The sequence below is a fragment of the Camelus bactrianus genome, chromosome 3 (genome assembly GCF_048773025.1).
Source record: "Camelus bactrianus isolate YW-2024 breed Bactrian camel chromosome 3, ASM4877302v1, whole genome shotgun sequence".
NCBI classification, from domain to species: Eukaryota; Metazoa; Chordata; class Mammalia; order Artiodactyla; family Camelidae; genus Camelus; species Camelus bactrianus.
In genome coordinates this window covers 15,946,256-15,971,401 of record NC_133541.1, presented here as the reverse complement: position 1 = coordinate 15,971,401, position 25,146 = coordinate 15,946,256, and the positions used below count along the sequence as shown (strand labels likewise).

Here is a 25,146-nt window from a genome sequence, read left to right as displayed (position 1 = left end):
AGAGAGATAATGATGACATATAGAAATATCATATCAGGTGCATTCCCCCTATTTCCTGTCTAGAGTGTCTGTCATAGAAAGCGATGGGATTATTTTGAAATGACTGTTATGTGAATGTGATACAGACTCAGGTGACCCCACTGTTTTCTTTCCTTACTGGTATGCTCGTCTCTTTAGTAAATCACCTTATAACTTGGCCAGGTGACACATTTAGTTCGATAATTTCTAACCTATAGACTCCCTGTTCAATCATGTCTGAAACTTGGGGGAAATATTACTTATCTCTCATATGCACTATTTTCACCAAATCTTCAAAGCTTATCAACATGATTTCATATATTTTTTAAAAATATTGGCAAGTACATTGTGTGATCTTTGTCCAGAAATTAATCACTTAAAATTCAGGTCCATTAGTTAGCACATTTTTCACTTATCCTGGAACCCAGTGTCCTTATTCTATCATTTATAGTGTAACAAGGATTTATTTTATGGAAATAAAATATTTACTATAGAAATTGAGGAGTTTTAATTTTCCCTTTATCAATTATTAACACTGCCCCCCTAGATCTATTTGATTTTATTTACTTTTTTAATCTTTTATTTTTGGAGGGGGAGGTAATTAGGTTTATTTCTTTCTTTCTTTTTTATCTGAACGTACAATGCTGTTTTTTTTTTAACATTTTTTTATTGAGTCATAGTCATTTTACAATGTTGTGTCAAATTCCAGTGGAGCACAACTTTTCAGTTATACATGAACATACATATATTCATTGTCACATTTTTTTTTCACTGTGAGCTACCACAAGACCTTGTATATATTTCTCTGTGCTATACAGTATAATCTTGTTTATCTAGTCTACATTTTGAAATCCCAGTCTGTTCCTTCCCACCTCCCGCCCCCTTGGCAACCACAAGTTTGTATTCTGTCTATGAGTCTGTTTCTGTTTTGTATTTATAGTTTTTTTGTTTGTTTGTTTTTTGTTTTTTTTAGATTCCACATATAAGGGATCTCATATGGTACTTTTCTTTCTCTTTCTGGCTTACTTCACTTAGAATGACATTCTCCAGTAACATCCATGTTGTTGCAAATGGCGTTATGTTGTTGGTTTTTATGGCTGAATAGTATTCCATTGTATAAATATACCATCTCTTCTTTATCCTGTCATCTGTTGATGGGCATTTAGGCTGTTTCCATGTCTTGGCTATTGTAAATAGTGCTGTTATGAACATCGGGGTGCAGGTGTCTTTTTGAAGTAGGGTTCCTTCTGGATAGATGCCCAGGAGCGGGATTCCTGGGTCATATGGTAAGTCTATTCTAAGTCTTTTGAAGAATCTCCACACTGTTTTCCACAGTGGCTGCACCAAACTGCATTCCCACCAGAAGGGTAGGAGGGTTCCCTTTACTTTTAATGGCAGTACTGGAGATTGAACCCAGGACCCCGGACATGCTGAACACGCATTCTACCACTGAGCTATGCTCCCCTAGACTCCCCAAAAGTCCATTTTTGAGATAATTTACATGCACTGAAGAAAACTAAAAGTGTATCTATTAATCTAATTATTATGAGTAAGAAAGGCACCACTTTTTACAATTAATTACACATATAATTAACTTCAAATTATTTTCACTCTCTCTCCTTCATTTTCCTGTGTCAATATTTTCCCAGTTCTCTGCAAATCTCAATCTGAAGTGTAGTAACAGGATGATAAACATTAACTTTATTACGTCATCTTTAAGCTTACACTTAGACATAATATTTTTTAATCAATGTAAGTTTTCTCTTTTTTGTTTATTTTTTTGAAGTATAGTTTATTTACAATGTTTTGTTAATTTCAGGTATACAACAAAATGATTCAGAAATATATATATAGATATAGATACAGATATTCCTTTTCAGATTCATTATAGGTTATTACAAGATAATGAATATAGTTCTCTGTGCTATACAGTAGGACCTTGTTATTTATCTATTTTATATACAGTAAGTTGTATCTGTTAATCCCAAACTCTTAATGTGTCCCTCACCCTTCTTTCCCCTTTGGTAACCTTAAGTTTGTTTTCTATGTCTGTGAGTCTATTTCTGTTTTGAAAATAAGTTCATTGGTAGCACTTTTTTAGATTTCACGTATAAGTGATATCACATGATATTTGTCTTTGACTGTAAGTTTTCTTTTATTCTCTTAACAAAAATGCACAATCTGTAGTACTTGTCACCCAAGCACATAAAATAAACAGCTGAATAAATAGCTGCGAAGGAACGTATGTATTGCTACATGTTTCCCAGCTGTTTTTCTTTACATAAAAATCACTTTTAAATTATTGTAATTTCTTTTTTAAATTTTTTTATTGAAGTGTAGTCAGTTTCAGTGTGTAATTTCAATACCCATGTCAATTAAAATTCAATCACCGCATCATGTTTGTGTAGTTAATTGTTCTAAGTGCTGAATTACAGCAAAGGATATTTATATATTTCATTTACATTCCTTCTTTATTGATGTTGGAAAATGTTGCATAGCAGCCTAGGGTAATTTCTAGGGTAAAATTGAGCGTGAGATGACATCTAAAGAGAAAATTTCCTGAGTCTGTCTCTCAGAGAACGATAACAGTTTAGCATTACAAATTTATCTTTCCAGTTTCTGTAGCCTGACCAGCATCAATCTTGTGTTGGATGCTTCTCTGTCACAAGGGAAAATGGTTCTTATAACTCTCCCAAGGTAACACAGGCGGGGACTCAGGATCAGAAATGTCCATGCTTTCAGTTTCAGAGATTAGCTCTGTAATAAATTCTGCTGACTGATACACTGTCCAGTTTTTTGAAGTAATCTTTGACATAAGGAGAAAATAAACACCTGCCTACCACCTGGCTTTGCCCAAGCAGCACTTTCTGCATAGGCTCACTTACTTTCTCCTTTTTAACTGAAAATACAAGAGATCCACTAAGTGGCTGCCAGGCTTGCTTTTCTAGGGCAAGGGAAAGTTGGTGTGGTTCCAGAATATCAAACTTCAGAAGCCGTGTAAATCCATTGTATATTGCATCTTTGAATGACCCTAAGGCACCAGTGGACTGTCCCCTGGTTGTTGAAGAGAGCACATGGTACCACGATGTATATTGGTAAACATACTTTGTCTCTGGGATTCTGAAGCCAGATGTCACCTGTGACTATTAATCTAGGATATTCACCTAGGATATTAATTCATAATTGTTTCTTTTTGTTGGAGGTGGATACCTTTTCCATTAATTAACATAAAATTAACTGTGTGACTTGGAGTACTTCCCGAAGACGATTCTGACTGTTGAGTATTTTTGGGGACCATGGTGATAGTCAAAAGAAAAATGCTTTTATATTTATAGATGATTTAATTGAACTATATAAAATGGGTATCAATAAATGTATTTACTCCAGAAAAAAAAATTGAGTACAGTCTTAATCTGAGTACGGTCTCATAGATATAAATCCTCCCTCAAGGAATGGGTTGTTTTTTTTTTTTTTTTTTCTGAAAATGGATTGTATTGTTTGGTGATGCTGACAAATTCTTCTGCATGCCATCCCCACTCAGGAAAAGGGCTTGTTGACTTCCATTATGACCTTGCACTCAATGTGCTTATTACGGTCCTACCCAGGGAAAACCACCAAGGAAGGCTGGCAAAACACAGTGTCTTCAAGTGTGTCCCTAAGACACTCAGGGCTGGTGTCTCAGCAAAAGCTTCAGTAGTAAACTGACAGACATTTTATTTCATCCAACTAGAGGCAGCCAAATAAAAGAGTTCAGCTTCTCAAGAGAATGTCATCATGTGAAATTTTAAAGTTAAACTACATCACCCCTTACATGCCCAAAGTTCCACTTTTGGTCCCCCTTATTTTTCATAATTATTCTTTTCTTTGTGCTCCCAGGGTTTCATCAACACAGGAAGATTTGAAATGGATTCTTTTCAGTAACCACAAATGAATAAGATTTTATGTCTGGTTACTATGCAAGGGAAATCTCATTTAAATCAGAAACTGCGTGAGAGTGAATATACAGAACATAATACAACACGGGCTCATTATTCTGATGCTATTGTTTCCCTCCCACTTTTCCCTGAGAGTTTAGATTTTGGAGATTTCCCAATTCTAATTGACTCCTAATATCTTCCTTAGGAGTAGCTATGCACTTAAATGTGTGATTCCTTCACAATTAAAAAATAATCCAAGCTGAGTGCTACTTTCATTGTTTCTGTTGGTTTGTTTCATCATACCCAAACCCCAAACTAAATTAAATCCTTCCACATGTCACATCACTCCAGCTAAATAAAGGTTGTCAAAATAGCTCTGGTTGATTCAGAACATTTCTTCTTAGGTCCATTAAATTCCCTTGAAATACCATTTACCTTATCTTCTCCATTTCTTTGACTTTTCTTGAGGCAGGAGAAAAGAGGGTCATGATAAGGCGTTAACTAACCTTCATTAGACATTCACTATGACTGAGTCACAATGGCACGGATGTTCACTTAATCTTTGCAGAGACCCTCTAAAGTGAAGATTACTGTCTAGATCTTAGATGTTTCCTGAGACTCTGAGAAATCAAACAGCTTAGATAGGTCCTGGTATAGAGGAAAATCTGAGACAGAATTTGAATCAATGTCTTCGGGCCTTTAGAGGGCTGGCTCCCTCTATGACACTACCTCTCTTGAGCTTAAGCATTCTTGTTCCTTTGAATCTCTGAACCTGAGTATTTATAGTATCAGCTAACCAGAGGAAGTAATGCTGCTCTCTTAGTGGCTGCAATGACAGAGGGTCTTGTATAATTCTTAATATATCTGCCAAGTTACCCTTGGAATAGCCATTCAATTTAGATAAACTCCTACACTTGTTTACTACACTGCTTTAAATGGGGATGCTTGATGTTCCTAATGAGTGAGGGTGGGTGACTTTGTGTTGGGAGAAAGGGCTCAAATCACATCACATCACATCAATTGTGAACACAGCCAATCAAGCCTGAAATCCTTGTTATCAAAAGCTATGTACATTACAAATCATTTAAATTTATTCTGGAGTAATAAGAGATTAGAAGTTGTGGAGTGTGTGTGTGTGTGTGTGTGTGTGTGTGTTAAGAGTTTTCCTGGTACAAGCAAAGAAGCTAGGAAAGGCGTTGCAGTTCCGATCCGTTTTCACAAATATAATGCTGACCTCCAAGGGAAAGCTCTACCTCTTATAGACCCTCCACGTCTCGAGTACTTGGGGGTGAGGCATTAGAGGGCATTACTCAAGCTAAATCTCACGGCTACCACCGGACTATGGATCACTGAGGAATGAGCCAGCAGTTGAATGTTTAGCAGGCTGTGACGACTTTGCACGGAAATAGGAAAATTTATTACCAGCCTGCCACATCAGTGCCTGCCCCTGCCTGCTTCTTTCTCTCCTTCCCTCCCGATGTCTACTCCCACTCCATCTGACAGTCAAACCAACCCCTTCTGGTCCCCGGTTTCCCCGCCCCCGAGGAGAACCGAGGGTCTAAACTGTCACGGAGTCCTGGCCGTCATTTTTCAAGAGCCGTGAGACTAAAGACGATGCCGCCGGTCCAGGGTTTTGATACTGTAATCATTTCATTAATGGCACTGCTCTGCGCGTGACCTTGCCCAGGGGGCTAAAGGGTGTCCGTTCTGTGGGCTGCAGAATTTTTGAGGTCCCCAAAGTAGGTAGGACGTCGGAGAGAAAAGGAGAGAGAGGGAAAGGCAGCGGCCGGGAGAGCCGGGGAGGAGAGGAAGGAGGAGAGACGCGGAGAGGAGAGGATCAGGCGGACAGGCTCCGCCAGCCAATCAGAGGCGCGCTCCGGAGCTGCAGAGCCCGAGCCGCGGAGCCCGGGGCTCGCAGGAGCGCGGAGCCCAGTCCGGGGCTCTCCGAGGACCGAGCCGCGGTGCCGTGAGCCCTGCAAAGTCCCCTCTTTGCTTCTCCTAAATTAAGTTCCTTTCCACCAGTTAGGGCAAGTCAGCCAAGGTAAGGCTTCCAGAGACGACACTTTACTATGGAGTGACATTCATATCTTTGTGCAGTGGGGCTGCTTACCCGGTTCTGAGTCAAAACAGTATTTGGCGAAATCTTCCTCCCTGGGTTGGTTTCACAGGATCTGCTGCGAATGGGAAAGTTAGAGCTAATGCTTCGTAAGCCTTATCGCTAGTTTTTTAAATTTCTTAACCAGGAAGGTTGCCATCGAGCCTATGGAATGTGAGTCTGATGATCCAGCGGGGTCTCTGTTTATGTTTATCTGTGGCTGTGCTGTTATCTGCCCTGCCCCTGAAGAAGTTGGAAGGATACTCTGCAAGGCACATTTGAATAGTGATGGCATGAAAATAAGCTGTCATTTATGTCTCTCCGGGAAAGTGAGGGGAAGCCTTGTCAGAATAGAAACAGGGATGTTGAAATTGAAATTTCCATAGTGCTTTTTAATTATTGCCTTTCCAGTATCCTCTAAAATTACGTGGTACCTGGGCACTGAAGCTGCGGCAGGGCAAGACTCATTTTCTCCTTTCATTCTTTTTTTTTTCCCCCATGAAACGCTTCCATAAATGCTTATTAAAGCTTATGAAACTTTTTCTTCTTTTAAAGGGCACTATAAATGATGCATGAAAAGGTATTAAGCAGCCTCCTGCGATCAGCGAAACACTTTAGTATATGCCCTTATGTTTGTTAACTCTGATTCATTTCTTAACTTCCTGAACCTGATTTGTTTGAGTTTGAAAATATTTTGTCTTAATTCTCATGTCTTAAAAACAAGGTAAAATTATGCCTTATGCATGTTTGTGTGTGTGTGTGTGTGGTGTTGTGTGTTGTGCCTATAGATGTGGAACGAGGAAAACCTGTCATATGTAACAGGTGAAAAAAATAAAATTTTATTAGCTAGTTATTGAAGTATTTGCTTACATCAATGCCTGCTGTATTTAATGAACTTTCAGATTAATTATGAGTAAATATGCCTTGCTGTTTCTTTGCTGAAAATGAAGAAATGCTAAAACGAAAATCTTAGCTAAAATTATTATGGTCTTTGGTTTGCTCAGGTGATGGCATCACTGCTTTGAGCTGAAAGAGACAGATCAGAGAAAGATTTTGTTACGCAGCCAAAAAAAAAAAAAAAAAAAAACAACCCCTATAGGCTCTCACTATGTTTTGGAACCTTTATTTTCCACTCTGGGATCACCCACAGATTTTTCAAAGCAGGGGGCTTTCCTTATGCAGTAATTGTTTGCTTCTGTTTCAGTGGACTTGTCTTATCAGAGAAAACATCTAATTCTAAATCAGGAGTTAGAAGTCCAGACTAGATCTTGCTGGTATGTACCTTTTTGGATGTGGGAGGAGGGAGACAGGATGTGATACTAGTAGAGAATCAGTTCTATAGTCTAACATGCTGGTCCAAGAGCCAATCATCATTTGTTTCTTTCAAGCCTCCTGTTATTTATTAAATTCAAGACTTCCTGATAATAAATTAACCTGAGATGGGTCAACCCATTTCTTCACTTAATAAGGCATTCATGTAGTGGGCCTTGGTGGATAAGTATTTTATAAACTGTAATGCTGATGCTTTTCACAGAGATAGCTATCTTAAAGGGGGAAAAACATGAAATGTTACCAATTTGATTTCCTATCCAGACAACAGTGCGAGGTGGAAAATGAGGATTTGTTATTTTAGATACAGTGGAAATGTCCAATTAAAGATAACCCAGTAGCAAGGGGGATATAATAGTAGAAGGAAGGCAAGTGACAGGAAGCTCTAGGTGTAACTCTATCCAGTGAATGTTGAATGTAATTAGCTAGAGTAATTGCAAGCCTGGTCAGTAGCAGCCGGTGCTTGATCAGTCTATACACTAAGCAAATTGTAAACTATTATTGCTTCTGCTGAGCTATTTTGGATGGATATAGTGGAATCATGAGAATGAATGAGTCACTTGGTCCAAGTTTATAAATTCTTTAGATGAAGGGTGCTATATATAGTAAATATAAAATACTCTTTTCATTTGGCTTTTATAAGTGTCATCATTATGCGTTTCGTTGATTTGTGTGGTCCGTGAAATACAAACCACGTGTTCACAAGTTTGTGTGTCCCTGTCCTGTATTTGACTTGTTGATGATCAGAAGACTGAAGTATATAAGATATTTATATAGATGGTACCTAATATAATTGTCCTTTATCATCTAAACATGCATGGACCCTACAGTAGATCTTGGATAAAGCATATTGAACTTACTGACTTGGAAAAAATTTACTTATTTCGAATGCATGTATCTGATGCAGTTTAGTGGGGTGGAAAGTGAGAGAAAAAGACTGAGAGATTTAAGATCCTGTGTAAGATGTCTTTTTGGGTTTTTTTAATTATTATTAAGTAGAGGGCTTCAGACTCCTTAATTTGCCTAAGTACATGCCTTCCTTGTAGCTGCATTATACACGTCTATAGGGCTATATTCTGGATTAGTGCTCCTCAACCTTGGAGCTATTGAGCTTTGGGGCTGTATAATTCTGATGGTGGGAGGGCTTTCCTGTGCATTGTGGGATCCTAGCAACATCCCTCTTTTCTATCCACTAGATGCTAGTAGCAGCACCCCCCAAATTGTGACAACCAAAAATATCTCAAGAGGTTGTTAACTTTTCTCTGGGAGGCAAAATTTACACTTCTCTTCCATTGAAACTGTCCATGTACAGTTTTGGGTGATCTACGATGATCCCTCTTTTCTTGCTGGGAATGGATTTCAACTTGTGTTTCACTGCATCCCTAACAGAAAACTGTGGAAGAGCTTACCAGGATTACTTTTTCTGTGAACTGAGCATGCAGGCTGTGTTATCACATGCTCACTTTTGTGGGAACAGGAGGAAATAAAAACTGAGGAAAAGGAAAATACAGATATTGAGTCTGAAGACAAATTTCACTTGAATTTGTTTCTTTCTGATGAACTTTTAATATAAATAATAAATGAAAGACACGGATGTTCTTTACAATTGATTTTAATACGTTATTTGAGTATGAATATATTTTGGGTGCAGGGTGGGGGGTGTTCACTCTAGTTCACTCTAGTAATTCTGTGTGCTAGGAGTATTTTATAATATTCAAAGGTCCAGAAGTAAAATGAAAACATTTTGATTTGAAAAGTGTAGTTCTTAACCGATGGTGATATATAACACAATGGAAAAAAAATACGAAGCATAATGAAGAACTTGGATCCTGCCACAAATTACTTGTGTCACATGTCACTTGTGTATAGGCCATTATTCCTCCTCTTCAAAAGGGGATAAGAACGGTCATAAGAACCAAACAATACAAGTTGTTTCAATAGGTTGTAGTTTATAAAGATCTACATCAATGTTAGTAAATTATCGTAGGTTCAATGTCTTTGCTGATTTATTTGTTGAGAATTGACTCAGCATGCTAAATCTTCCAGCTATTCTGGAGTAGTTAAAAATTGACTTGAGAAATGGCAGTATTAGTTCTTAAAATGTTTTTTCATGGATGAACTAGAACATCTTCATTTTGAAATAAATGATTTATATTATGGATAAACCTCAATTTTTTCTCTTCTTTCCATCTTTCCCCATATTGTCCACATATAAAATTTGTTTAAATATACAGAACTGTAAAACATAAGAATGCACCTTGAAATTCAGTCTTCAACAATTACCATTAGTATCAGTTGAGTATATATTTTTAAGTGATGTTTTAAATGAGTAGATTAATATGTCTACATATAAATATGAAATTAATATAGATTAATGTTAAAGATATATAGATATGCATGCAATTATATAGAATATGTTCAAATATAAATATCTAGGTAAAATAAACACAAGTTGCTGTAATACCCAACTAACTTCATAGCCTATTCTCTTCCACATGATTATGTAGAGGATTCATGAGTTTAACAAGAACACCATTACACACAGAAATGATATTTAAATCTAATTCAATGTTAGGGATACATGTGTTTGCAGATTTCTCTTCTCATTCAGCTAGGGTAATTCCAGATTGGTTGATGTCCCTGCCATACTGAGTGTTATATATTGTAACTACTGCATATTATTACAAAGATGTAGTACTGTTCATTTAAATAATACCCTATTAAACATTTTTAAGGGAAGAGTAAATAGAAGGCCAACATAAATTAATTTAGTATCTCTGTTATTGTTGATAGTGTTTTGACTTTTAAGTGTAGTACATGTTCCAAGAAGCGATTTCCAGGAAAATAAGTGGACATCATGGAAATGTGGGAGCAGGTGTAAGAGGAGCACTTGGTATTGTGTATCCTGATATGCCCAGATGTTGCTTCTGTAACTATAAAAAAAATGTGCTGGTATGTAAACTTCTACACTGCTGGGCTGCATCACTTTGGGAAACTTCTTGGAAATCTGAGGAAAAATGAGCAAAATTTGATCCCTGAAAGAATTTAACTGAAATATTTGCTTTTTCAAGTATTTTACTTATCTGAGCTCCCCAGGACTGTCTTATTCAATATTTTACTCACACTGCATAGAATATGAAAGATGAATTGCCAGTTAAGTGAATTTAGGTTTTGCAGATGCCTCCACAGAAAAGAGGAATTCAACTATCATTTCCATTTCATTTTATGTGCAGGTGATCATAAGGACCTTCAAATAGATATTTATTGTCATTATATTTAGGCCTTTATGGTCAATATATGACTTATATGTAACTGTGTACAGTCCCACGTGACTGGCAATTTTACTTGATCCAATTATTTTCAGTCTACCTGATGCCAAAAATATTTAAAATAAAAATATCTATCTAGGTTAAACTCACATTTATCAATGGGATTTAAAAGAAGACAGGATGCCATTTGAACCTATTGAATCATCATATTACAAATAAGTTTTGAAAACAGTGCTGGCAAAGGTGTGATAAAACCCTTATTTATAGTTATTCCTGGTGGAAGTGAAAATTAATACAGCAGTTTTGAAAAACAATTTGCAACCCATTGCCAGAAACTGGAGAAGGCAAATTCTCTTACATACAACTTCTGGGAATAAACCAGTAGGACATAAAGTATCCCAAAATGAAGAAACTTCTCAAGAAGATAAAATTAGTATAAGAATTTGAATCAAACTAAATAATAATTTTTTTTGAAATTGCATGTAATATATTAAACTCGATACAAAATTTTATGTACACTCTGATTTAAAAAAGTATTTCAAGAAAATCAATTACTTGGATAATGTATTGAGACAAAAATGTGTATCCCCTGAATTTTTCTGTACTGTTTATATTATCTACATTTTAAACACATGTAATTAGTACTTTCGAGCTGCAATGTGTGATATAATTTAATTGAGCCTGAAAGAATAAACAAAGAACTATTTTGGTTGTATGCAATTTTTCTGCTTTTTTTCAGAACCCATTTATTGGCCAATTGATACAATTTAACTTAGCCATGATTGAGAAAGCCTTGTGTGAAAAGTAAACCGGTTCCAAAAGACTGTTTGGTAGGATTTTCAGTTCTGATGATTGGAATTCTACTTTTTGGAGATCTGTCATATTTTAAAAACAAAAAGAAAGCCAAATTAAATATTTAGATTCTATTTTACTGCATTAAATATTAAATTCATTTGTGGAGATTGCATGCTATTTGAGGAGAGAGACGGGAACAAGGGAGATAATATTTTATATTAGTTGTAGAACTTGATCATTGTTAAGTGGGGGAGAGGAAAGTGGGATGGGGAAGAAAGTTTTGAAGAGATGGGTGGTGGTTTGATATTTTAGCTCTAATGGCTACTAAGCCCTCACCGAGAAGGTGACTTTGAATAAAGCCTTGAAAGAAGTATGGATATGAACAATGTTGATACTGAAAAACCATATCCTAGGGAGGGTGAAAAGCAAGAGCAAATGCCCTGGGGCAGGAGCCTGCCTGGCCTGTTAGAAGAATAGCAAGGAGGCCAGCATATAACTAGAGTGATGTGACAGAAATGCAGCCGAGGAGGAGAGACTGTTAAGAGATGATGGGAACCAGGTCATGTGTAGATGCTATAGATTAGTGCAAGAGCTTTGGGTTTTTCGTAGGAGACTTGGGGTGGTGTTAGATATTTTTGAGCAGAGAAATGACATGATCTGATGCCTTTGTTATATTACATGGCAAATGGGGATTAAGAATGAAGATGGAATTAAGGTTACTAATCAGCTGTATCTGAACAAGAAATTCTGGCCACTGTGTTGGAACTAGACTCCAGGGGAGGCAGAACAGAAACGGGGGAGAGGCCCGTTGCAGAGATATTTCAGTAATTCAGAGGCAGGAAGATGGTGACTTGCACCAGAGTGCAAGCAGTTGAGCTTGAGAGAAGAGGTTGGATTCTGTATTTATTGGGAAATTCAAGCTGACAAGACTCGATGTCGTGTGAGATAGAGGGCTGGTGGGGGGCAGTGAAGGTAAAGGATACGTTTTGTCTGCTGTATGCTGAGCACCTAGAAGGCTGGAGTTGTTTTCTCCTGAGGAGGGAAAGAACTGAGCAGAACACATTTTAACGAGGGAAGGAGGGCAGGCAGGAGATAGGAAGAGCTGAGTTTTGTAAGATTTTGGATTGAAATGTTCAACTGGCACGGAGTCAGTGAGAGACATGGTACAGTGAAGAGCCACGAGAAACAGTTACTGGAGAGTCTTGAAAGCCAGGGAAGATGTATTTCAAGGAAGAGACTGTCTTGAAAAGCATTTAAAATTATTGAAATGTAAACTCTCGAACACATATAGACACATATCTAACATTATCATTTGGACATTTTCATTTTAGGTATAAAAATTCATTTTCTTAATTTAAAAAAAGTTCATCTTTGAAAGATCTTATGCATTCTAGCTGCTTACTTTTTCAAAGTTTTCTGTTTATAGTAATCATTTTACATTTAATGTGAGCCTGACACTAGAAACAACTGGAAAGCTTCTTGATGTCATAAAAGCAAATGTTGACATAAAATTATTGGTTTAATCATCTGGGGATTTTATTCATCAATATGGTTCTTATTATCTAATGTTTTTGTTAGCTTTCCCTAAATTTTCATGTTGATGACTGCTTTTCAGATCTTACACATTTATAACAAATGAAATATATCTCATTTACTGATAACTAACACTTTTGCTTCTTGTCAACCCAAAATTATTCTAAAAATAATCATAATAAAAGAAGAATAGATATGAAAAGTTTCCTGTAGCCAATATTCCAATTAAGGGACTCTGTTTTTACTTTGCCATCCTACCGGTGATTTATGTCCTGCCTTTGAAGTGTGGGAGAAATATATTAAGAACCAAGATATAAATCTACAGTTTCAGCTGCAAGTATAAAGTGACTGTAATGTGGTGAAACTGATCTTTAAGCAAAAATGCAAGATGACTGTATTATTAGATTATATCCATGATGCTGACACCAAGTAAAGCATTCTTTCATACAACTATCCCAAGACAAGAACACTCACACATGCGGGGACACACACACACACACAAACACACACAAACCTTTATGGCTTGATGATCACGTTCTGTTTCTTAATCTAAACAGACAGTAATCCGTTCAGTTCAATTAACTAGCACTTTATTAACCAAGCTTCACTTAGAATGTCCGTAATCTCAGATAGATTAAGTGATGTTATTTCTGAAACTCAATTTTATGAGAGAAGTTGCAGCAGTACTTTGAACAACTTAAAGAATGTGTAAGTGCTGTGGGTGACTACATTGAGGGCTAATGTGGTGCACAGAATAATGACCCCCAAAGGTGTCCAGGTCTTAATTCCTGGAGCCGGTGGATATGTTGTTACGTTGGCAGAAGAGGATTCGAAGTACAGATAAAATCAAGGTTGCTCATTTTGGCTCCATAAAATAAGGAGATAATCGTGGATTATCAGCATCAGGTAGGCTCAGTGGATTCACAAGGGCGTTTAAAGGTGGAAGAGGTAGGCAGACAGGAGGTCAGAGTGATGACATGTGAGATGGACCCATTGTGATGTTGCTGGACTGGAATATGGAGAAAGAGGACCAAGTGCTTTGGGAAGTGTCTAGAAACTGGAAAATGCAAAGATTCTCCCCTAGAGCCTCTGGAAAGGAACGCTGCCTTGCTGACACCTAATTTTAGCTCCTTTCTGGCTCATTTCAGACTTCTGACCTGACCCTTGTCAGAGTTCTGACCTACACAGAATTGTAGGATAATAACTATGCATTGTTGGAAATCACTTAAGTTTGTGGTACTTTGTTACCATAGCGATAAGAAACTAACACAGTTAGCATGAGGAGGTATATTAAGTTCTGCCTTTTATAAGTGACCAATCAGGCAAACTTTCTGAGAATAAAGATACAGAATATTATTTAATATGTAATATTTATACCATTAAATTGAGATTATTATATTGTTCAACATTAAATTGAAGAAAGAATCATAATATCAAACCTGAAGGATGTTTTCTGAAAGGAATGTAAGCTAAAATTATCCCTCATGAAAGAAAATGTGTCCTACCTAATGTATACCATCTGGTCCCCATTAAGTGCACTGTACTTCTATTTATATGAGTTTACTGGACTTCTGGTTCCTGTGTCCAAATACGGTTTACAAAGTGTTATTTTCTACAGCTCCTTTAGGTAGATTATTCATTTATGTAACAGTAGAAACACTAATGCACAAATAAAGTGAAATACAGAATGTACAGGAAAATAAACAAAACACCCTCTCCTCTCTTTATTTTTCCAGTGTAAGAAATATTTATTCAAGTTTTTTGCAATACCATTTAAAAAAGAAACAAAGTTAATTTTGACAGAGCATTCTATAGCTTCGAGGTTTAAAGATATAACGTGGTCTATTAACAAAGATGGATTTAGAATGAAATACAGAAATCTACGTCATTCCACTGATCTAACTACTTTTTTAAAAAGTGGCTGAGATGTTGCTAACCCTTTTCAAAACTGCTAAATAGGGAGAAAGTTCTTTATCCTCCCAGTTTGAAGAGCTCTTTCTCATGTTTTCAAGCATAACATTTAAAAAATGTTCATAGAAAAATATTAAGCAAGTTTTAAATATACAATAAAGAACAAATTAAAGCAAATCACCTAACAATATCTGGCTAGTTACAACTTTATTTCAGTCTTTAAAATGCCCCGTGGATATTGTTTGCTCACACCTCGTTACAGAAACCCTATTTAATACATGGCTTTAACAATGGCAAATATGACTTCTTTTGGCACATGGGCCAGACCAGGACAGAAGGAGAACCCAAGTGAATATTGCACACCAGTCTTGCCTAATCTGAGTAGTTGGTGATGCTGGAGGCACTGGAACAAATTGTCCGTCTGAGCTTCCATATTCTTGATCCCAGTGGCTTGATCTGACCCTGGCTGGGCGCCCAGAGACAAGCTGAACTCTAAGTCATCTGTCTATTGTGTCACATAATTGTGACATTTAATTTTCTTTTCATGTGTTTTGCTTTTCTGATTTATTATATTCATTCTTTTCATTCCTTAAGTGGTAGTTACTCAGGATAACCAGTCAAATGATAAGAAAGATTAATACCCTCCATTTTCCTTTCTTCAATTCCTACTCGGCTGAAATATCCAAAAATATAATTTCTTATTCATCTATACCTTACCCTATACACCTATAAAACACATGTGTTAACATGTATGTAAACATATATGCATATAGATAAATCTATTGTAATATACACGCAGATTTTGTCAACTTTTGGAAAGAATGTTATTTATTTTACTGTGAACCACATTTTTCCTAATATTAGATCATTGCAATCTCTACAGATCAATATATCGCTCTGTTCCTTGTCTTCCTTTGTCTCTTATCTTGTTTCAGCTCTGTTTCTGTCTTTTTTTTCCCTGCCACATTGCATCTCTTTTGTCAATCTTCATTCTTATTCTTCCTAATTTATATTTGCTCTTGTACTAGTTAACTCGGGCGGTCATAACAAAATTTATGAAATGTGTGGCTTAAGCAACAGGGAGAATTTATTTCTCACAGTTCTAGGGGAAATCCATGATCAAGGCGCTAGTCCATTTAGTTTCCTGAGGAGTGCTTGCTTCTGTCTTCCTGGCTTATCAACAAATCACTTTCTTGCTGTGTTTTAAGGGGAGAGAGAGATGGGGAGGAGAATAGGGGAGGACGGAGGGAGAGGGAGGGAGAGCTCGCTCTCTTGTGTCTCTTCTTACAAGGACATTCTTCCCCTCATAAGGTCCCCACCCTCATGACCTCATTTAAACCTAATTACCTTCCAAGGACCCCAGATCTGAACACCAGGACAGTATGGGTTAAGCCTTCAACGTACGAATTTTGGAGATACACAATTCAGTCCACAGAAGTTCCTTCCTCTGTTTCCCTATTTTCAACTCTATTATTATTACTATTACTATTATTGTTATTATTATATTTCTAAACACCCTACTGCTTTCCTCTGCCATTCTTGATTTTACCAATCATTGTAATCTCCTCAGTCCCCTTCAGTTCTTATATGACTCTTTCTCCAAAGTCACCTTGTGCGACTCCCAAAGAAGGCACCTGAATATTAGAGCCATCTGCTTTTCTAAGAGCTCTCAGTACTATAGGCCAAGTCCACACTCCTTCCCTGAGATGTTTCTGGTGACAGTCGTCACCTGTGTTGGTCATTCTTCAAGGTAGTTTAAAGGTCATGAATATTGCTTGACTACTGTGCCCACTGTGCGTTCTAAAAGTGCCAAAACAACAAATTTTAGAATAATACTATCTTCTAGATACTACTAGTACTAAATTAGATATTCTAAATATGTATATATATGTATGTGTGTGTATATATAAATATAAAAATACACACATGGAGAGTAGCATATATGTGGAATATAGAATATCTTTTTGCAAGGGATGTGTTATTTTTCTCTCAACTTTTTCCTGTAATTATATAGATTTCCAAAACCTGTGACATTTTTGCATTGTCTGTGATATCTGAAGACTGTTTTTGCTGGATTTATTGAGGGCATTATGTAAAGTGAAATTTCAAATCATTTGTTTCAGATTTTTTAAACAGAATCTGTGGAAGTTGCATTAAGGAAAATCTACTTTGAGCCATTTTAGTACTCACTTGAGTAACAGAAGGAAACACTTGTGAAATGACAAGAATCTATAGCACATGAATATCACTGGTTTGAAATTGTTGAGGCAAGAATCACCCTTTCAGATGAAATGCTCTCACCAACTTCAAAGGCAGCTCCTGTGTGACTCTGGAGATACGTGACTGTTAGGAATCACTTGTTTCTCAGAGAAAGCATCTCACTCCATTTCCAGACCAGTGCTAAGGAGGATTTCATGTGTATGCAAAAGGTATTTTTAACACAGATTTGGTATTAGCATCCTGAAAGTGCTGACTCTTCCCAGTATAAAATTGTGGCTTTCAGAAGGAAGTAAACTAGGGCACTTAGTCAGCATCCTGGAAATGATACCCATTCTTTTACTAAAGGAAATGCCAAATATTTAAAATGGAAGAACAACACATTAACCCAATGAAAAGGCTAGGTTGTTCTAATCAATAAATTCTACAAGAGTAATTTATTCTTAACTAATATATGTTTATTTCTCTAATTTATTAACAACGAAAAAGCATTTTTTGTGAAAGTTTGATTTTCTAAGAGACATGAAATGTTTAAAATAACAACTGCTTCAAATCAGATTGTGTTTGTTATTGATCTTTCTGCTTTATCTAAATACGCAGTTCAGAGTCTACCCTTCAAATGTTTATCAGTGTAGACATTTCTCCTGGAAACTCCACAGTTTACTTTTCTGCATATTAACTTTTTCATCTAATACCAGTACTTTTTCTCCAATTTATTGTGTTTCATTAAAAAATTGACAGATAAGAAGATAATTTTATAAAATATAAAAGTAGCACATTTTGGCAAAATGCATTTCATTGGCCAAAAAAATAAATTTGATGTAATTTTTATAGAGTAGAGAGATTTGAAATAATGAAAAATTTCAGAGAAATTATCTAATCTATACTTTGAACTCAGATTTTAGTTAAATTACTGATTTATTTTGATTTATTACATAGTTTATCGTTTATGATTTATTTATATGTGTATAGTTAGCCATGTTAACTGGAAGTCTGTTCTGGAGCCTCTGGAGTTTGGGCAGGTATTATTAACTGCATTTTACATGAATAAACTGAAGTCATAGAAGTTCACAGACTTGCCCAACAGAGCGCACTGGGTAGTAGCTGAATCAGTGGAGCCTGCCCTGTGCCCTTCCATCCGTCAGGTCTCTCTGCCAACCAGCCTCCATTCTCCCCTTGACCCTGATCTCAGCTGATGGCCTTACTTAATATCACAGTTATAAGATGTCTAAAATCAGTGAAATTGTTACTATCTCATGTCCTCTCCACCAAGTCTGTACATGAGCTGATATCTCTATTCCAACTCATTTTTTCTGCTCACATTGTATTGAAGGAACATCCCTGCTATGATCCACACCTTGTTCTCAGGGTTTCCTCCCCGGACCCTCCCAACTCCTCCCCTTGATTGACTACATCATAAAATCATTCCTTCCTCATGGATAATTCCCATAAATGTGTGCTCTGGTAACTTTCATCTTTAAAAAAAATTTTTTCAGGATCCCACCACCCATTTACTCTGCTCAGATAGATGGTTTCAGTCATCTCAGTAAGGGATACCACTATTTACACAAATCAGAAAACTGAGACATGTTCATTACACTATCTTCATCCATATTCCTCACACCACTACCAAGTTCTCTGTGTTTTCCCACTAAAATATGTTTACTGCTTTCATCTCTGCTGCCACCATGCTAGTTCAAATAACCATGATCTTCTACCATGCTTTCCGCTGACCTGCTTGCATCAGCAAATGCCCTTCTCGACCAGCCAGCAGAAACTTCTTAGAAATATGAACCAGTAGATGCTGTTCTTCTCTTTCAAAACATTTCAGTGAATCTCAATTTTACACATAATAAAAGATTCAGTTCTTGCCATGACCTCTAAAATCCTTTATGATCTCACCCAGCCTCCCTTTCCAACTCTATTGCCACCTGTAGTCACCAACCTAGACTTTCCTGCTTTCCATCCTCAAATATGCCAAGCCTTCCTCAGGGCACTTGAACTTGTTATTCTTTTGGTCTGAAATGTCCTCCCCACATATTTTTCTATCATTACCACTTTATCTTTCATGCTTAATCTCATCCTATTAAAAATGATGCTCTCTTCCCTAAAGTAGCTGTCTGTCTTACCAACCTATTTTCTTAGGCTCTTCAATGATAATGTTTATTAGTTTACTCATTTCTTTTTTTTTTTTCTTACCCCCTACTTCCACCAGAATATTATCTGCTCATTCACCTTTGGATCCCTAGTGTTTAAATATTGCCTGGCACATAGCCCAAATTATATCCCAGGAAATGTAAGACAAACATATTTATAGACTAGAACTGAAGCAAGTCAGGCTTCTAAAAAGTAATGTTTAAAAATTTTAATTGAAGTATAACATGCATAGGTAATATTACACAAGCTATAAGTGTACAGATAAATAACTACCAATAATTGAACATACCCAGGTAACTACCATCTATATAAAATAGAATATTACCTACATTCCAAAAACCTTCTTTGTATATTTTCACAGTCCCATCCTCTTCCTCACATGTATCTTTTTTTCTGATTTCTTACAACATAAATGCATTCTGCTTGTGTTTTTTATGAATAGAATCATACAGTACTACTCCTCTGTGTTCAGCTTCTCAACAGTAATTTTGTAAAAACCATCCATTTTTGAGTGAATCAGTCTTTTATTCATTTTATTGTTGTAGGTTATTCCATTGTATGAATGGATCACAAGTTATCCATTCTACCATTCAAGAGCATTTGGGCTCTTTCCAGTTATTAACTATTATAAATAACACAACTATGAATACTCTGATATTTGATCTCTGGAGAGCAGATGTGTGCCTCATTGCCAGGTACACACTGAGGAGGAAATGCTGTTATAGGATATGCGTACGTATAGCACTAACAAATACAGCCAAGTACTCTTCCAAAATGGTTGTACTAATTTACACTCCCACATCATTGTATGAGAGTTGTTCTTTTTATTGTTAATCTTACTAGTTTTAGACATCCTAGCAAACATGTAGGAATTTCTCATTGTGTTCTTCCCCAGACTACATTTTTAATATTTAAAACTACAGTAAAAGTAGAAGAATAGTATAACTAACATTTGTGTCCTACAATTGCATTCATCAATTGTTTTTATTTGCCACTTTTGCTTTATTGACAACTAGATATCTTTATTTTTCTGAATATGTGAAAATAATTTTTAGGCATTTAGTTACGTACTTTTCATGGTTGGAGATTGAAAGTCCTTCAGAATTTAAAGATTTGGCAATTTTGACACTCACTGAATATTTTCTTGATTAACAGTTTTCCAAGCAGAATCATTAAATGCAGTATAAATACACTAAGGATATTTATTTCAGATGCTGGAGAACAAATTTTGCTTTGCAACTTGTGAGGATAATGTATAAATGAGAAAAAGCAAAGGACATGCTAAAAATAAACAAGCTCATTCATTTTGTTCATCATCTTTAAAACATGAATCAAGCTTGAAATGCCATTTGCAGATAACACTACCATAGGGACAGAAGAGGAATGACACTTTTCTTTGTATCACCTCTCATTAATTAGTACAAAGATGGTTACTAACCACCAAAGGAAGGTAGTTTGGACTCCGAGAAGCAGAGGTTTTCTTCTTTTTTCTTTTTTTTAACTTTAACACTTTTCTCTTTTTTATAATACGATTAGGATAAGCACAGGCAATGCTGTTCCATCTTCCCTATGAAGGAAGCTCAGATAATACAGGTAAACTCTGCTTCCAACAAAATGTTTGCCAGGGACACTATTTTTTTTTTTCTTTCCCTAATTAGGTTTATGAGTGATGTGTATACAGTCCTTCCCTATACACGAGCCATGGAATAAATGAGAAACTACAAACCATGTCGTGGTTTAGGGGTGATGTTATATCGGAAAAGTTTGTTTTAAAGGTATTTACTTATGATCAGGCACTTTGGATATTTGTTGTGTTACACGTTCTGAACTGACCTTTTACTCTATTTTGGTCTGATAGATTTGCGTGTAATCAGTAAGCATGCCTTGTTTTAGTGTGATGTGTTATCTTAAAACCGTCATGTTAAAATGAGGAAGACTTCTGCTCTAGCAGTTAGAGATGCGATATGAGATCACTGCACAAACCTTAATAAGCACTTGGGCTATTTTCACTATAATTTAAATTACCAAATTGTATGGCAAAGCAAATAATCTTTTTCACGTGCTAATCTATATACCTCAAGCGTGAACAATATCTATAAAGTGTAAATAAATATGAAAAATTATTTTTCTTGCTAAGAATTTTCAAAAAATAACTGTTACGAACTGTATTCCCATGAGCCTACTGAGCCTGGCACTTTAACTTTTTATTCAGTTAGTGCTTTTGCAGTTGGCATCATTTTATCCACAAAACTACATAGCATTTTAAAAGAGGCAGTAATACGATGTTACCAATTCAAATGCTTGAGGTAATAAGTTAGAGGACTCCCTGGACCACATGCCAATTTACTTGATGACTTATATTTAAAATTTTTGATTTTCTTCTCATTTGTGATATTAAATGAAAATGGTTATGCAAAAGTGTAAGGTATCTTGGGACAGAAGGACATCCTATCTTACTGATAAATTTAATTTCAAATTTCCAAGTGCAGGTTTATTATTAATTTCTTCTAAATATACAGACTGCTGGACTATAACGGTATCAGTAATTTTTGGGAAAATACTTTTTCATTGTCGTGGTTTTTACTATTTATTTACAATATATATTTTATTATTATTTGTTCATTGATTTGCTTCTTCCTGTCTATCTCATTTGGAGTCCCTTTTCCTCTTGCCTCCTTGGACCTGCAGGTCCCCCCCACACTGACCCCTACGAGTGCTCTTTTATTGACCATTTGCTTCTGTCTATATATTCTCACTCCCTTGTTCAGCTCATCAACTTTCATGGGTATCACTCATGTAATTTTATGTCTCCTTGTACCTAGTTCTCTCCTTTAACCTCTGATCTTTTATATCCAGCAATGAACAGACCTTCTCCACCAGATTATCCTACTCTTTCTCTCAAACGCATTAAGTATATAACACTCTCAAATTTTTAAATGCTTTATTACTCTAAAAAGGTATTAATTTATAAACTATTTGGGGTGCCTCTTCTATGATATAAGAATTTTGAATTGTTTGTGTAAATTAAATGTAAGTAATAGGTGCTCTGCCTTCTTTTCTTTTTCTGAGACCAACAGGATGTAGTAAGAAGAGTATGAGATTTCGAATTAGTCAGAAATTGTTTTCAAGCTTGATTGCATTAATAAGTGTATCACTACAGGCACAGTTTTTAATTTTCTATTTATAAAATATGCACAACACTGCGTGGATTAAAATGTCCTGTTTCCTGCGCAGAGCACAGTGTCAAGCATCGAGAAGGCGCAACGGGAAAGGTGGCGTTTTTCATTTCTAGTCCAGCAATTTAATCTTTCGATTTTTCTACATATAACATTGGTGGCATCATCATAAAGTAAGGAGTCCAAAATGATAGTTGAATATTCCTTCTCTGATCTGTTCCCGTGTTATCATTTTTGGCATTAATGTATCTTGAGATAACCAAATTTTCTGTGTTTCAATGACTATCCCTGGTCAATATCCTTAATCTCTCCTATTTGGTTTACAATAGCTTTTGTAAACATTTGTTCTCCTTTTCCTTTTATTATTATTGTTTTGTCTTACCTATTTTTTTTTTTCCCTTTACAACCTAAGTGTTCTACAAACTGCCTGAGGGTAAATAGCAAACATCACATTGTTAATTTCTCTTCTATGTCCCACTGGCCTGGTCTTGAGTATATTATGTGGATGATATACATTTGTATTAATTGGTTTGGAATCAGTACAAGTAATTCCACTTTGACATTTGGATCTGATGTGTATTAATATAATACTTCTTTTGTTACCTGGGTATTTTTTATTATATTATATTTTAAAATCAATTCTCTCAAACTATGAGAATGTTTTAAAATGACGTTAAAGTAACTTGCAAGAACTATTAATTAAATGCATTGCCTACATTTGTTTGTTGATTATTGAATATATATAAATAAATATGCATACAACTTTTAAGGATAATAACTTGCAGTTTAGCTAATGGAAAGGGAAGTTTATCCAAAAAAGTTAGCCCTTGTGCTCATGTCAATGGGTAAAATATTCAACAACTAGAGTATCTTTATTAAAAAAAATAGAATTTTCTTTTTTAATAATGTAGTAATTTTGCTACATTTTAAAGATCTTGTGACTATAGATTTGCTAAATATATCATTTTCTCTTCAGGTATAGCATAGAGATAAATAATAAATCTATAATATCTGATTAGAATGTAAAATTTTGTGTATAGCTAATGTAATATTAAAATGTGATAAACGTTTCCCTTTCTCATCCAGATTTATGAGCTCTTAATCTTCCCAAGCTTCTATAGTTTTAGCGATTAAGGATTAGAAGCCCAACTAATATTCATAAAATTATGACATATGTTTTTCTCTGAGCAGGAGCATTATTGGGTATGTTATTTATGTCTCATCATAAGTGAATTAAATAATCTGAGCAGAGCAGCTGCCCTGAAAAATGCACATAATATGTTTTAATAATCTGTCACCTCCTCTTACATACACAGTTTCCAAAGTGATGTTTCCATTGTCTTTCTTTTAATACGTAAATCAAATTGGAATGTATAGTAGTCAGTTCAAAGTCACAAAATAAAATCATTTTCCTTCCTGGGAATACATTGCTTTCTTATGATAGCCACGTACCATCTGTTCAGTATTTACTATAGGTTGTTGTCGTTGTACAAAAAGGAAACCAAACTCTGCCTTTCCATAGTACTGTGTGGGCAACTTTCCTATTGTGTAATCGTCGCTGAGCTGGGGTTAGCTGTTTATTGACGTGGTGGGACAATTCATTAGAAAATTCTGTGCTCTGTCTAGTAACATCCTCTTCCCTGCAACAACGTAACACCCTCCCCACTTTCTAGCCCTCTTCTCTTTTCCTTCCTCTCTCCTTAAACTTAACCACATGGGGAAATAGGGCCTACAAAACAGTGCAACTCGTGATCTCCTATGCAGGTTTTTAATACCCTTCACTAACGAGCACAGTGAAAAAAAATCTAAAAAGACAGCCCCATGATTCAAGCTCACCCATTCAACTTCAGTAGGTACTTTGCTAATATATAATGCTATTTATTTAATCTACTGATTAAAATGATTTTGATCATATTCATCTGTATTAGGACAGTTGCTGTTAGATTTTTAATATATGCTAAAATCAAACACAATTTGTTTAAATGCAACAAGCCATCTAAACAAATTATGCATACAGCAGGATTCAAATCTCAAGATTCTCAAATGTTTGTAGAAATTAGCCAGTGAAGCTGCCTGGTCCTGGTGTTTGTTTTGTTTTGTTTTGTTTGTTTTTGTTTTGTATTGGGAGGTTTTTATTGCTAATCGAATGTATTTACTGCTTGTTGGTCAGTTCAGATTTTTTTCTTTCTTCCAGATTCAGTCTTAAAAGGTTTTATGTTTCTAGGAATGTAAACATTTCTTCTACTCTATCCTGTTTGTTGGCACACGGTTGTTCACAGTAGTCTCTTATGATCCTATTTCTTTCTGTAGAATCATTTGAAATGTCTGTTGACTGATTTCTAATTTTATTTATTTGAGGCTTCTTTTTTTTTTCCCCTTAGTTTAATTAAAAGTTGTCAATTTTATCTTTTTGAGAAAACAGCTTTTAGGTTTGTTGATCCTTTCTATTTCTTTCTGGTCTCAGTTTCATTTATTTTTGCTCTGATCTTAATTATTTCCTTCCTTCTGCTAACATTAGGCTTAATTTGTTCATTTTATTGTTCCTTGAGGTATAAAGTTAGGTTGTTTATTTGAGATCTTTCTAATTTCTTACTAGTTTGTCTTGCTTGTCAGGATTGTGGAGAAAATCTCTTGTGCTGGTTCACTTTATATTCCCACATATATATTGTTGTAGTTGTTCACATATATTAAAGTATTATTTCCTGTGAATTTTCAGAGGATTGAGTTTC

The 25,146-nt window shown here is 35.7% G+C and overlaps 1 protein-coding gene across 7 annotated transcripts in view; it reads left to right on the top strand.

Annotated features, from left to right (window-relative positions):
- CDH18 (cadherin 18) overlaps positions 1 to 25,146 on the top strand; it is an 884,058-nt gene that overhangs the window by 453,969 nt on the left and 404,943 nt on the right. The window contains exon 1 of one of the 7 annotated variants that reach the window (XM_010955576.3): positions 5,642 to 5,976. The exons of the other annotated variants lie outside the window; for them this stretch is intronic. The gene's annotated coding sequence lies outside the window, so the exon portion shown is untranslated. Of the gene's footprint in view, positions 1 to 5,641; positions 5,977 to 25,146 lie in introns of those variants that run through there. 7 annotated transcript variants of the gene reach the window in all.